Raw genomic sequence first — 13,987 nt, 5'->3', positions numbered from 1 at the left:
ATGCGTGAAGAACCAGGTGGCTGTACCGACTCTGATAACGTATCCCGAGTGAGCCATGTTTCCGTGAAACAAATTACGTTACAATCTCTGATGTCTCTCTGGAAGGCAACCCTTGCTCGGATTTTGTCTACCTTGTTGTCAAGAGACTGGACATTGGCGAGTAGTATGCTCGGGAGCACTGCGCGATGCGCCCGCCTACGGAGCATGTCCCAAAGACACCCGTATGCACCTTCTGCGGAGCCGTTGTTTTGGGTCGCCGGCTGGGATCCAATCCATTGTCCTGGGTGGTGGACCAAACAGAGGATCCGCTTCGGGAAAGTCGTATTCCTGGTCAAAATGTTGGTGAGTTGATGTTGCTCTCATATCCAATAGTTCCTCCCGGCTATATGTAATAAAACGTAAGATTTCCTGGGGTAACAATGTAAGAAATAATACATAAAAAAACTAAATACTGCATAGTTTCCTATGAACGCGAAGCGAGGCGGCCATGTCTGTCGGCGCCGGAAGTGTATCAACAGCCAATCCAGTAGGGGCTGAAAACTATAGTGAGCTTCGATTTGGTCAATCACAACATGATGTCGCAGAGTATTGAATAAAGTTCAGCTTATTCCAACTTTGGTCCTTCCCTGTTCAAGTCCCTCACCCATGCGCGCAACGGTCGCATCGCCCAACGGTCCACCCGCCCCAACGGTCCCCCCGCCCACTTTGCGTCCTTCATGAATGCACTTCCATTGTTTCATCACCCCCAATGTTCTATGTGGATCTCTTGTGGAAACGTAGCATAACAGATTCTGCTTTGCATTCCCCCCAAACCATATAATACTGGCTGACTGTAGATACCGAGAGATTATATACACTGAGTGTGTAAAACATTAGAAACCCCTTCCTAATATTGAGTTGCACCCCCTTTTGCCCTCAGAAAAGCCTCAGTTCGTTGGGGCATAGACTACAAGGTGTTGTAAGCATTCCACAGGGGTGCTGGCCCATGCTTCCCGCAGATGTGTCAAGTTGGCTAGATGTCCTTTTGGGAGGTGAACCATTCTTGATATCAACGGGAAACTGTTAAGTGTGAAGAATCCAGCAGTTTTGCTGGCACCTACTACCATACCCTGTTCAAAGGCACTTTGACAACAATATTTTGTTTTGCACATTCACCATCTGAATGGCACACACATACAATCCATGTCTCAAGGCTTAAAAATCCTTCTTTAAACGGTCTTCTCCCCTTCATCTATGCTGATTTTAAGTGGATTTAACAGGTGACATCAATAAGGGATCATAGCTTTCACCTAGTCAGTCTGTCATGGAAAGTGCAGGTGTTCCTAATGTTTTGTACAGTCGGTGTAAGTAGTTCTTCAAAAATGCTTAAAAAAATATTGAATGAGGACTAAAATCAATAGTTTCAAATATTAAACCTTTAAAATGAACAATCATGTCATATTTTTGTTGAATACATTTTTTTTCTACTATCCTATTCCTTCTGGAAATGAACAGGTACAATTTTTGCCTTTGTGTAATCTTTACCATAGTGTACTACAATAAACATTTGTTGTCTCTCTCCTATTCCCCAGGCCTTGACCAGGACGTTCAGAGTGTGGCTGGACCCTAACCAGTACCAGTAGGACATGACCGACAGCATCCAGAACGGCACTGAGGACCCCTATGAGTCCTTCAACATCATCATGAGACGCAAACCCAAGGAGAACAACTTCAAGACTAGTGGGGGGGGGGGACTGTATTACTGCACATTAAACATGACCCAGTTTGGTATTTACACTCCCTCTCTCTATATCCCTACCTCCATCCCTTCTTCCTTTTCATACTACCTCTCACCTTCCACCCATCCTTTGCTTCCTCCCTCTTTGCCTTCCCTCATTCCTCCCTTTATTTGAGCACAGCCCCCAGGCCTCCCTGGCTTTTTAATCTGTTGTTATGCCAAACAACACTATATTCCAACTATATCATTAGAATAATCATTCTATTTCTATGATTCCACAGATCACCCAAGTGGTTTGAAAATATTGCAAATCAAATCGCAATCGCAGTAAAAAACACACAATTAGATGTTTTGCCCATATCGTGCAGTCCTAACACAAGCTCATTACTGTCATTTCAAAATTACATCAATGCTTTAGGAAATACGTTTTGTTTTACATTTCACAAAATTAAATGAAAAGGAAGATGTTGCTCAAGTATTTGACACACAGGATATCACATAGTTGAACACTCATTAAAATGTGATTGACATGTAGGCAAGTCCCTCTTTTCACATTTGATCAGATTCTGGTACATATTAAAACTTCTTAAGGCTAGGGGGCAGTATTCGGAGGTTTGGATGACTGAGGTGCCCAAAGTAAACTGCCTGTTACTCAGGCCCAGAAGCTAAGCTAGGATATGCATGGTAGTATTGGATAGAGAACATTCTAAAGTTTCTAAAACTGTTAAAATAATCTCTGTGAGTATAACAGAACTGATATGGCAGGCGAAAACCCGAGGACTAACCATCCAGAAAAAAATAATTCAGCCCACCATTGATTCCTATGGCTGTCATTTTTAATATGAAAGCAATACCTCCCAGATTGCAGTTGCTAGGGCTTCCACTAGATGTCAACAGTCTTTAGAAAGAGTTTCAGGCTTGTTTTTGGAAAATGAGCTAGAATCTGTAGTTTTTCTAAGTGGCTCCCATTTTGGCTGTAGTGTTTGTTACGCGTTCCAGGGCGTACTTTGTTGTTTATCTCCGGTAATGACAATAACTATTCTCCGTCTTAAATTTTATAGTTTATTTACGTATTAGGGTACCTGAGGTTTGATTATAAACATTGTTTGAATTGTTTGGAGAAGTTTATTGGTAACGTTTGGGATTCATTTTGTATGCATTTTGAAGGAGGGAAACCGGTGGATTATTGAATGAAGCGCGCCAGCTAAACTGAGTTTTTGGGGATATAAAGAAGAGCTTTATCGAACAAAACGACCATTTGTGATGTAGCTGGGACCTTTTGGAGTGCCAACAAAAGAAGATCTTCAAAGGTAAGTGATTTATTTTATCGCTATTTCTGACTTTCGTGGCGCATCAGCCTGGTTGGAAAATGTTTTTAATGCGTTTGTGTGCTGGGCGCTGTCATCAGATAATCGCATTGTGTGCTTTCGCCATACAGCCTTTTTGAAGTCTGACACAGCGGCTGGATTAACAAGAAGTTAAGCTTTTAACTGATGTATGACACTTGTATTTTCATGAATGTTTCATATGACTATTTCTGTCATTTGAATTTTGCGCTCTGCAATTTCACCGGATGTTGTCAAATCGATCCCGGTAACGGGATTCGAGCTGTAAGATCCCTAAGTTTAACCATTTTTATATCTGATCATTTTCTCCACCCCTTGTTTTGTCCCCCAGGCTGTCCTGGAAATGATTAGGAACCTGATGAACAATGTGTATGGACGCAGAATGGCTCCATAACATCATCCTGGGCTACGGTGATCCAGGCTCTGGCCCTTACTCCAAGATGCCCAATCCTCCCTGGACTTCAATGACATGTTCCTGTCCGTAGACCACCTGAGGTCCTGTTTCCCTGGTTACACCGTCAAGGTCACCAAGGACAACCCCGAGTTGCTGATACCCGCCTTCAGGTCAGAGGTCAAGGTTCAGATGGAGTACGGTTGGGGTCATTCTTCTGGGGGTGTTGTCTTTCTGATGTGGTCCAACTGCAACATATCTTTCAACCTTCTGCTCTTTTCCCACCCTAGAATCAAGTTTCATGTGCAGAACAGGGACAACAAAGGCAAGAGGAGGAAGGCAGACGAGGAGAAAAAGGAGGAAGACAAACTGCTTATAGTGGAGCCTCATGTCACACCCAACCGGGAGCCCTACCCCTACAACCAGGCCAAACAGTGAGGGTCAAAGGTTAAAGTTCAGAGTCCAGGTTCCAGGGTAAACCAGTAGGGGTCAGAAGCCCTTGCAGTGTTTGGGAAAACTTGGCACCGCACAGAGGTTAAGACCTTGTTCTCTCCCTCTATAGCCAGTCAAGTCTCACCCACATTTAGTTAAGCCTCCTCCAAAGGCCCAGTTAGTGTACAACCTCTGCTCCATTTAAACGCAGTGCTCAAAAATGTAGACATTTCTGTCAGGGACGCTTTATACTGATCCCTATTTATTCAGGTTGGTGTGTTTTGATTTGCTATGTTAGCATGAGCTCTGGGGATTTGAGCTGATTGCAGTGTAATGTTTTGGTGGTTCTGTTTGGTTATGTTATTTCCTGACATTTTAGCCCTGTAGCAAACTAGATCAAAACAGATTAGGTTGTTTATCTTAATCATATCAACCATAACTGAACAGAAATTAAATGTTTAAAAACATTTTTTTTTAGCATTCATCTGATCTGATAGTAATTTAGCTTCATTTGCCATTTGATATTGAAATTATGTTAGGAACAACTACTCCTCTGCGTCCCTTGACTGAAACATTGTTCATGAGGGTTTTAGAACACATCACCACAGAGCTTTGAATTGCTAGGAACCTCACGATACGATATTATCACAATATTTTGGTGCCGATATGTATTGGTATTTTCACAATTCTATATGTATTGCAAATCGATACTGCAATTGTATTGAAAATTGATGTTCCAAACATATTTCTCACTATATGTCTGCTGCAGAGACGAGAGAGCATGAGAAAATATGTTTTGATCAGTCAAAAATCTGTCATAAAAGTGCTGAAAACATGTTGGCTCACTATTTTAAAAACAAGATGGAGAACAAACTATATGATGAAAAATACCGTAGTTCTGGCGCAGGTACAGCCGACTAACGCTACCTAGCAAAAAATAATATATATATATATATATATATATATATATATATATATATATATATATATATACATATATATATATATATATATTATTTTTTTGCTAGGTAGCGTTAGTCGGCTTATATATATATATATATATATATATATATATATATATATATATATATATATATATATATATATATATATATATATATATATATATATATATATATATATATATATATATATATATATATGCCAATCTTGGTGTTCTCTGGCAAATGCCAAACGTCCTGCACGGTGTTGGGCTGTAAGCACAACCCCCACCTGTGGACGTCGGGCCCTCATACCACCCTCATGGAGTCTGTTTCTGACCGTTTGAGCAGACACATGCACATTTGTGGCCTGCTGGAGGTCATTTTGCAGGGCTCTGGCAGTGCTTCTCCTGCTCCTCCTTGCACAAAGGCGGAGGTAGCGGTCCTGCTGCGGGTTGTTGCCCTCCTACGGCCTCCTCCACGTCTCCTGATGTACTGGCCTGTCTCCTGGTAGCGCCTCCATGCTCTGGACAGTACGCTGACAGACACAGCAAACCTTCTTGCCACAGCTCGCATTGATGTGCCATCCTGGATGAGCTGCACTACCTGAGCCACTTGTGTGGGTTGTAGACTCCGTCTCATGCTACCACTAGAGTGAAAGCACCGCCAGCATTCAAAAGTGACCAAAACATCAGCCAGGAAGCATAGGAACTGAGAAGTGGTCTGTGGTCCCCACCTGCAGAATTACTCCTTTATTGGGGGTGTCTTGCTAATTGCCTATAATTTCCACCTGTTGTCTATTCCATTTGCACAACAGCATGTGAAATTTATTGTCAATCAGTGTTGCTTCCTAAGTGGACAGTTTGATTTCACAGAAGTGTGATTGACTTGGAGTTACATTGTGTTGTTTAAGTGTTCCCTTTATTTTTTTGAGCAGTATATATATATATATATATATATATATATATATATATATATATATATATATATATATAAACAAATACAAATTGATACTTGGAGTCAAAGTATCGAAATATTGTTGAAAACAGCTGTTGTTTTGGTTCTCGAGTTTTCAACATGTTCCTTAAAACCCTCTAACCATGAGTGAAAACTTTGTGTGTTTGAACAGAAATACCATCCAGTTTACACCAACTCAGATTGAGGCCATCCATGCTGGGATGCAGCCTGGACCCACTATGGTAAGAACATTTACTGTCTTGTGTTTACCTCTTGTCTGCGACTTACATTTTTATACTAATACAATAAACTGAACTCATACTGGTCATAGAACCATTGATGATATTGATTTTCATCATTTAAGATGTGGTCAAGATCAAACATCTTCTCTGGCAAAAAGATTTTAGGTAAAACATTTACATATTTTTTTTGACTACTCATATCTAGCCACTTGAGTAAACCAAGGCAATAGACAGACAGCATTAAAAGTTTGAGCCACAGGTGAAGTCTCCTATCCATTGGCTTGTTAGTTAAACTGTACTTTTCAATCACTCATAGCCCAGAGTGGGTTGTTGGCTACCTATGACAGGTGTATTATAGGCCCTGGCTTCTTGAAGAGCTGAGGATTTGTAACCACTCTTCCTGACGCAGGGGACTGGCTAGGACCTTCCCCCAGACACTAGTAATGTGGAGTTATTTAGCATTCCATTCCTCCTCACTCCTGCAGATCTCAGTCAGGCCCTCTTAGTGAATTACTGCCCTGAAAGGCCCTCCACTAAATGAAATGGTGCCGATGGAGCGCACACACACAGCTGCCTCGCAAACACACAGTCTCTCTCTCTCACACTCACACACACACACACACACACACACACACACACACACACATTCACTAACACACACACAGCTGCCTTGCAAACTCACACACACAGCGTCTCCTCTACAGAAACACACATTCACTAACACACACACACACTCCTGCCTTGCTTTGATGAAGCTCAGTCCTGGCCTGGTGACTCGTAGCTGGCAGAGGGATCTGTCTGTTATTTATTGGGTGACTGCTGGGGAGTAAATATGGCAGCATGGCTATCAGCACAGTCGTAAAACAACTCTACACACACACACAAACCATTCACTGGCATGTGTCGGGACAATCGTTAGCAGCCAAGGCAGCCTCCCAGTCCCAGGCTTCTCCTATCGTCTTGAGCTGTTTATATGTGTTATTCTGTGTTTGGGTCTGTTGTGTATAAAGTGGACTGGCTTTTACGTTACTTACCTGAGGTGTGACGTGGCTAAATGAATATACCAATAAGTAAACTCCATTCCAAGTTTTACCCTCCACTAGTCTGTGAGCACCTTCTGCCCTGGGAAAGCCCTGATGAAAATGGAAATACAAATAGTTTGTTTGAGTCTTTCCAACTTGTGTAGTGGTGTTTTTTCTAGACAAGACCCAATGACCCCTACAGCCTTAACTAGACGCAATGACCTCTACATCCTTAACTAGACCCAATGACCTCTACAGCCTTAACTAGACCCAATGACCTCTACATCCTTAACCTAGACCCAATGACCTCTACAGCCTTAACTGCTGGTGACACTGTCTGTGATTTATTTAGAATTCAAGTCATACTTAACCAGCATGACTACCACAGCATTCTGCAGCGATACGCCATCCCATCTGGTTTGCGCTTAGTGGGACTATCATTTGTTTTTCAACAGGACAATGACCCAACGCACCTCCAGGCTGTTTAACGGCTATTTGACCAAGGAGTATGCTTTATCAGATGACCTGGCCTCTACAATCACCCAATCTCAACCCAATTGAGATGGTTTGGGATGAGTTGGACCGCAGAGTGAAGGAAAGGCAGCCAACAAGTGCTCAGCATATCTGGGAACTCCTTCAAGGCTGTTGGAAAAGCATTCCAGGAGAAGCTGATTGAGAGAATGCCAAGAGTGTGCAAAGGGTGGCTACTTTGAAAAATCTAAAATATATTCTTACACTTTTTTGGTTACTACATTATTCCATATGTGTTATTTCATAGTTCTGATGTCTTGTAGAAAATAGTAAAACAAAAGAGAAACCCTTGAATGACTAGGTATTGTTACGGAGTCCAGTTGATAGGTAATCGACTAGCCGGACTGTTCCCCGGACTCCGTGTGTAGGGATTTGTACAATGCATGAACAAGGCTATTGAACTAGACATTGGTGTCTGTCTTTATTACTTTATCCAATATATCATACTGAAACAGGTATGTCCGAACTTTTGACTGGAACTGTATATACAAAGGTATGTGGACACCCCTTCAAATTAGTGGGTTCGGCTATTTCAGCCACTCCGTTGCTGACAGGTGTATAAATCGAGAACTCCGTAGACAAACATTGGCAGTAGAATGGCCTTACTGAAGATCTCAGTGACTTTCATTGTGGCACCGTAATAGGATGCCACCTTTCCAACAAGTCAGTGCGTCAAATTTCTGCCTTGCTAGAGCTGCCATGGTCAACTGTAAGTGATGTTATTGTGAAGTGAAAACGTCTAGGAGCAACAACGGCTCAACCGTGAAGTGTTAGCAAGCTCACAGAATAGTACCGCCGAGTGCTGATGCACGTAAATATTGTCCTCGGTTGCAACACTCACTACCGAGTTCCAAAATGCCTCTGGAAGCAACGTCAGCACAAGAACTGTTCGTTGGGAGCTTCATGAAATGGGTTTCCATGGTCAAGCAGCTGCACACAATACTAAGATCACCATGCGCAATGCCAAGCGTCGGCTGGAGTGGTATGAAGCTCGCCGCCATTGGACTCTGAACTAGTGGAAACGCGTTCTCTGGAGTGATGAATCATGTTTCACCATCTGGCAGTCCGATGGACGAATCTGTGTTTGGCGGATGCCAGGAGAACACTACCTGCCCCAATGCATAGTGCCAACTGTAAAGTTTGGTGGATGAGTAATAATGGTCTGGTGCTGTTTTTCAAGGTCCTGGCTAGGCCCCTTAGTTCCAGTGAATTGGAATGCCGACTGCAAGCCAGGCCTAATCACACAACATCTTTGCCCGACCTCACTAATGGTGCTGAATGGAGGCAAGTCCCCGCAGCAAAGTTCCAACATCTAGGGGTAAGCCTTTCCAGAGGAGTGGAGGCTGTTATTTTGGAATGATATGTTCAAAGTATGTAGAGTTATATAATATAACTTGTGCTATTTTTTTCATTACTTCATGAACCACCTCAAATGTGTTATTTATTATTGTCAGTCTGTGTTAAAGACCAAAATAGAGCTCTTGGTCTAAAATAGTTCCAACTTCATTTAATATTTATTCAGTGCTCATGCAGCGGACGTTTTCACTAGCTCTGATCTTGCTGTCAGAATAACTAACTATGGCTTTGAGACCCAGGCTATATAAGTACAAATCTCAGTTAACACAGAACTAAAGGCTTGCGTAAGTGGTCAGATGCTTGATTAAGTTCTTGGTCCATAAGTGTTAAGAGAAGAGAGAGAACGAGGATCGGAACCGGAACGAAGAACTCCACACTTTCTCTTTGCAAGTTACGGGTAAGTCTATGGGCCGAATTTCCCCTCCCCATCCGCAATTCGAAAGATACGTGCAAAATCATGATTTGTGCATATAACCAGTGATGGAAAAACCCAAGAACCGGAGCTAATGCTGCTCGTTATCTCCCGCATCCCGCATCTATGGTACCATTTATGAAGTTTGTCCATGAGAGATTATATCAGTATAAGCATCCATGAGGATGAATAGCCTCAGGCCATACGTCAGAGCAGGAGTCTGCAGATACGTATTCTTTAGCCACTGGAAACCATCTTAGCTCAAAGAATGTCAATGGAAACCACAACAAATAGGCCTAGTGATATAAAATATACAGGTCATGGGTAGATTTAGTTGTGTTGATTAAATGGCAGATATTGCTGTAAAAACCTCGATTCTGGCCCTACCTACCCTTAGCTCACTGAAGAATTCAGATATGGTACTCTTCTGTTTAAAAACAGACCAGTTTTCTCCTGTTTCGTGCCAGCTGAACACAGGCCCTTGTTGCGTAGAGCAGAGCCAGTGAGAATGGCGTGAGTTTGAAGTATGAGGAGTGGATGTGACAGCTCTGGAATAGCAGCATTGCATTCTGCAGATCAGCTAAAGCTAGCTACAGTACCAGGATGAGAGGCTGTTTACAACATGCACGCTGACTGAAACAACATTCATCCCTTTCTTCCTTCCTTCCGGTCCAATGACGAGGAAGGAGAAACCTGGGGAAACTAATTAACACTGTACTGTATAGGCAATGGGATGAAAAAATATTATATTTTCTCAATGGTCAACCAAGGGTAGTTTACAGTTACATTAATATACATTGCATTGCCTTTTAATAAATAAATAAAAAAATTGATAAATCTCCCCCCCCTTAATTAGATATTGAAATACTGTGTATATGAAGGACAGAGGTATATAGAGCGCTTTTGTGGAAGTTGAAAGCACTTCATGACTAAATGGGTCAGTTCTGTCTCTGTTTCTCTCTCTTTGGCAGTCTCCTGGGACGGGAGAGCAGAGGGCTGCTTTTGTGACGAGGGAAACAAGTTCACCACTTTTTAATTTGATCGTCATCAGCAGGTGTAGTTCTGTTTATGAATCATCTGCTGTGAGGCTTAGCAAGAGATCTATTTAAGAGTTAAAGTTTCACTCTGACACGCGCACACAGCACAGCAGTGTCTGGGTGACATCGAAGATAGCATGTCTAGGTGCCACTGCCACCCACAAATCGTCTTTCTGGTTTGTTGTGGCGGCACACCGGGACGCCTGACTAGACAAAAGATGGCTCGGTTTTCTGTGTTTTTGTCTTTTTCAGTTTGTTGAAAAGCAAACTATTGTATTTATTTTACACTCTTTGTTTGACAATGTCATTTGTGAGCTTTGTATTTATTCAATATCAATCGTTGTAACAAGTGTAGGTAACTTATGTGTCGTTTAAAAATATGGAAATTAAATCTTTTTTTGTATGTGAATGTTTTAAGCCATTGAAACTGACAACTTTATAATGATCAATGCAGCTCCAATTCCTGTTATACCTTGTCAATGTTATTACATGTATTAGCGAAGACTGCAATTTGGTCCTTCTGGCTATTAGCTTCCATCGTCTCAGCAACCAAAACTATTAATAGCCAGCTTTGAGTTTGGGTTCTTAAACTTTAGATTTGATTATCCACTTCAAGCCTACTGGCTTGTTGCTTGCAGTTGATACTGATTTGTGCATGAATGGTTTGAAACTATTTTCCCTAGGCTGTGATGTCACAGGTTTGGGCTTCAGTTCTCCTCACAACATTAACATTTCCCCTCAGAATGACGTGATATGACCCTCAGATCACGACACTGATCTTATCTGGCTATGGACAGGCAGGCAATCTTTAGGGAATCGTTGAGGCTATTATCATCGTAGGAATATCGCATAACAGTGTTTGTATAGGGTGGTTGTTACTAGTTTGATACTGTACCAGGCCTCCAGGTACGATGAGAGAATGGTTGGTTGTTGGAATGAGTTCCAGGAATATAACCGCTCTTCAATGGTCCAATTCAACTGACTGAAATGGAACTGATACGGTTTGGTTTCTCAAGGTAAGCTATGGGATGGATGTGGTATATGTTGTGTTCAGGTATGGGCGTGTGAACTACGTACTGGCCAGGAGACTGGAGCTGCTCAGTGAGATGGGCAGTGTGCAAGAGAGTCTGGACCTACACCTGTGAGACCGACGGACACTTCTACCTCTACTAGGTCAGTACAGGAGGGGGGTGTGTTTGGGGATAATAGATGTGAATGTGTGTGACATTAGACTAAAGGTAAGGCATTTTCCAGATGAATCAGTCATTTCTGATATCCCGACCTGCAAAAATTGGTAATAAAATGTGTCACTAAAATAAAAATGAAAGGGGATGAGATGCTTCCGATCTCATCCCAGTGCAATAAGTGTCAGTATCTTCCTTCTGCTTCAAATCCGCCTCGACGGCAAATACCAAAATATTATACAATATCCTCCATTTATTTCTGTCACCCAATTACCAAAAACTGGCTCCAGGAAAAATGCCACAGCAGACAGTTCTGGATCAAATCAAATGTTATTGGTCACATACACATGGTTAGCAGATGTTAATGCTGGTGTAGTGAAATGCTTGTGCTTCTAGTTCACAACAACTACCTTTTACACACAAGTGTAAAGGAATGAATAAGAATATGTTCATAAAAATATATATGGATGAGCGATGGCCGAACGGCATAGGCAAGATGCAGTAGATGGTATAGAGTACAGTATAGACATATGAGATGAGTAATGTAGGGTATGGAAACATTATATAAAGTGGCATAGTTTAAAGTGAGTAGTGATACATTTATTATATCCAATTTTTTATTATTAAAGTGGCTAGAGATTTGAGTCAGTATGTTGGCAGCAGCAGCTCAATGTTAGTGATGGCTGTTTAACAGTCTGATGGCCTTGAGATAGAAGCTGTTTTTCAGTCTCTCGGTCCCAGCTTTGATGCACCTGTACTGACCTCGCCTTCTGGATGATAGCGGGGTGAACAGGCAGTGGCTCGGGTGGTTAATGTCCTTGATGATCCTTTTGGCCTTCCTGTGACATCGGGTGATGTAGGTGTCCTGGAGGGCAGGTAGTTTGCCCCCGGTGATGCGTTGTGCAGACCTCACTACCCTCTGGAGAGCCTTACAGTTGTGGGCGGAGCAGTTGCCGTACCAGGCGGTGATACAGCCCGACAGGATGCTCCCGATTGTGGCAGCACGCATCAGCAGAAAGGCCCAGAATAGACAACAGAGCCTTTTTAACAAAGAGGAGACAACCCAAGGCAACTGTCAACTTAAGAGGACCTGAGAGAGCTCATAAAATAGCCCAGATCTAAAATCAAGAAGAGTGGAGTGGATATCTCACTGAGGCGGCATCCTGTCAGTAAGAGGAGACTGGATGACACAGCAGGGAGACTGGCAGTAGGGTGTAGAGGGGTGACAGAAGAGGGAGGCTGGCAGTGGGGTGTAGAGGGGAGAGTAGGGTTGAAAATTGTATTTGATTAATGTTCAGTTTAAAACATATATAAATAGCCTGATGCTACCTGAGCCTGATGACCTATACATTAAAGACATTTTATGAGCCCTACATTAAAGACCTTTAATGAGCCCAAGCCCAAAAAAGCCCAAATGATTGCGCGTTATCCAATACATAGCCTATCATACAGTGAGGGAAAAAAGTATTTGATCCCCTGCTGATTTTGTACATTTGCCCACTGACAAAGAAATGATCAGTCTATAATTTTAATGGTAGGTTTATTTGAACAGTGAGAGACAGAATAACAACAAAAAAATCCAGAAAAACACATGTTATAAATTTATTTGCATTTTAATGAGGGAAATAAGTATTTGACCCCCTCTCAATCAGTAAGATTTCTGGCTCCCAGGTGTCTTTTATACAGGTAACGAGCTGAGATTAGGAGCACACTCTTAAAGGGAGTGCTCCTAATCTCAGTTTGTTACCTGTATAGAAGCAATCAATCAATCAGATTCCAAACTGTCCACCATGGCCAAGACCAAAGAGCTCTCCAAGGATGTCAGGGACAAGATTGTAGGCCTACACAAGGCTGGAATGGGCTACAAGACCATTGCCAAGCAGCTTGGTGAGAAGGTGACAACAGTTGGTGCGATTATTCGCAAATGGAAGAAACACAAAAGAACTGTCAATCTCCCTCAGCCTGGGGCTCCATGCAGGATCTCACCTCGTGGAGTTGCAATGATCATGAGAACGGTGAGGAATCAGCCCAGAACTACACGGGAGGATCTTGTCAAGGAGGAGGAATGCTGCCTATGACCCCAAGAGCACCATCCCCAACGTCAAACATGGAGGTGGAAACATTATGCTTTGGGGGTGTTTTTCTGCTAAGGGGACAGGACAACTTCACCGCATCAAAGGGACGATGGACGGGGCCATATACCGTCAAATCTTGGGTGAGAACCTCCTTCCCTCAGCCAGGGCATTGAAAATGGGTCGTGGATGGGTATTCCAGCATGACAATGACCCAAAACACACGGCCAAGGCAACAAAGGAGTGGCTCAAGAAGAAGCACATTAAGGTCCTGGAGTGGCCTAGCCAGTCTCCAGACATTAATCCCATAGAAAATCTGTGGAGGGAGCTGAAGGTTCGAGTTGCCA

At 42.5% G+C, this 13,987-nt stretch overlaps 1 pseudogene across 1 annotated transcript in view; it reads left to right on the top strand.

Moving 5' to 3' along the window:
- Positions 1–13,987, top strand: part of LOC106611104 (RNA helicase aquarius-like) — a 56,554-nt pseudogene that overhangs the window by 16,916 nt on the left and 25,651 nt on the right. The window contains exons 8-12 of the transcript XR_014378649.1: positions 3,395–3,627; positions 3,745–3,888; positions 5,957–6,026; positions 7,504–7,515; positions 11,371–11,557. The product of XR_014378649.1 is annotated as an RNA helicase aquarius-like (transcript). The remainder of the gene's footprint in view (positions 1–3,394; positions 3,628–3,744; positions 3,889–5,956; positions 6,027–7,503; positions 7,516–11,370; positions 11,558–13,987) is intronic.

The sequence above is a fragment of the Salmo salar genome, chromosome 09, assembly GCF_965601325.2.
Source record: "Salmo salar chromosome 09, fSalSal1, whole genome shotgun sequence".
Classification (NCBI taxonomy): domain Eukaryota; kingdom Metazoa; phylum Chordata; class Actinopteri; order Salmoniformes; family Salmonidae; genus Salmo; species Salmo salar.
Note: the sequence above shows the minus strand (reverse complement) of the source record. Positions and strands in the feature narration are given on the sequence as shown.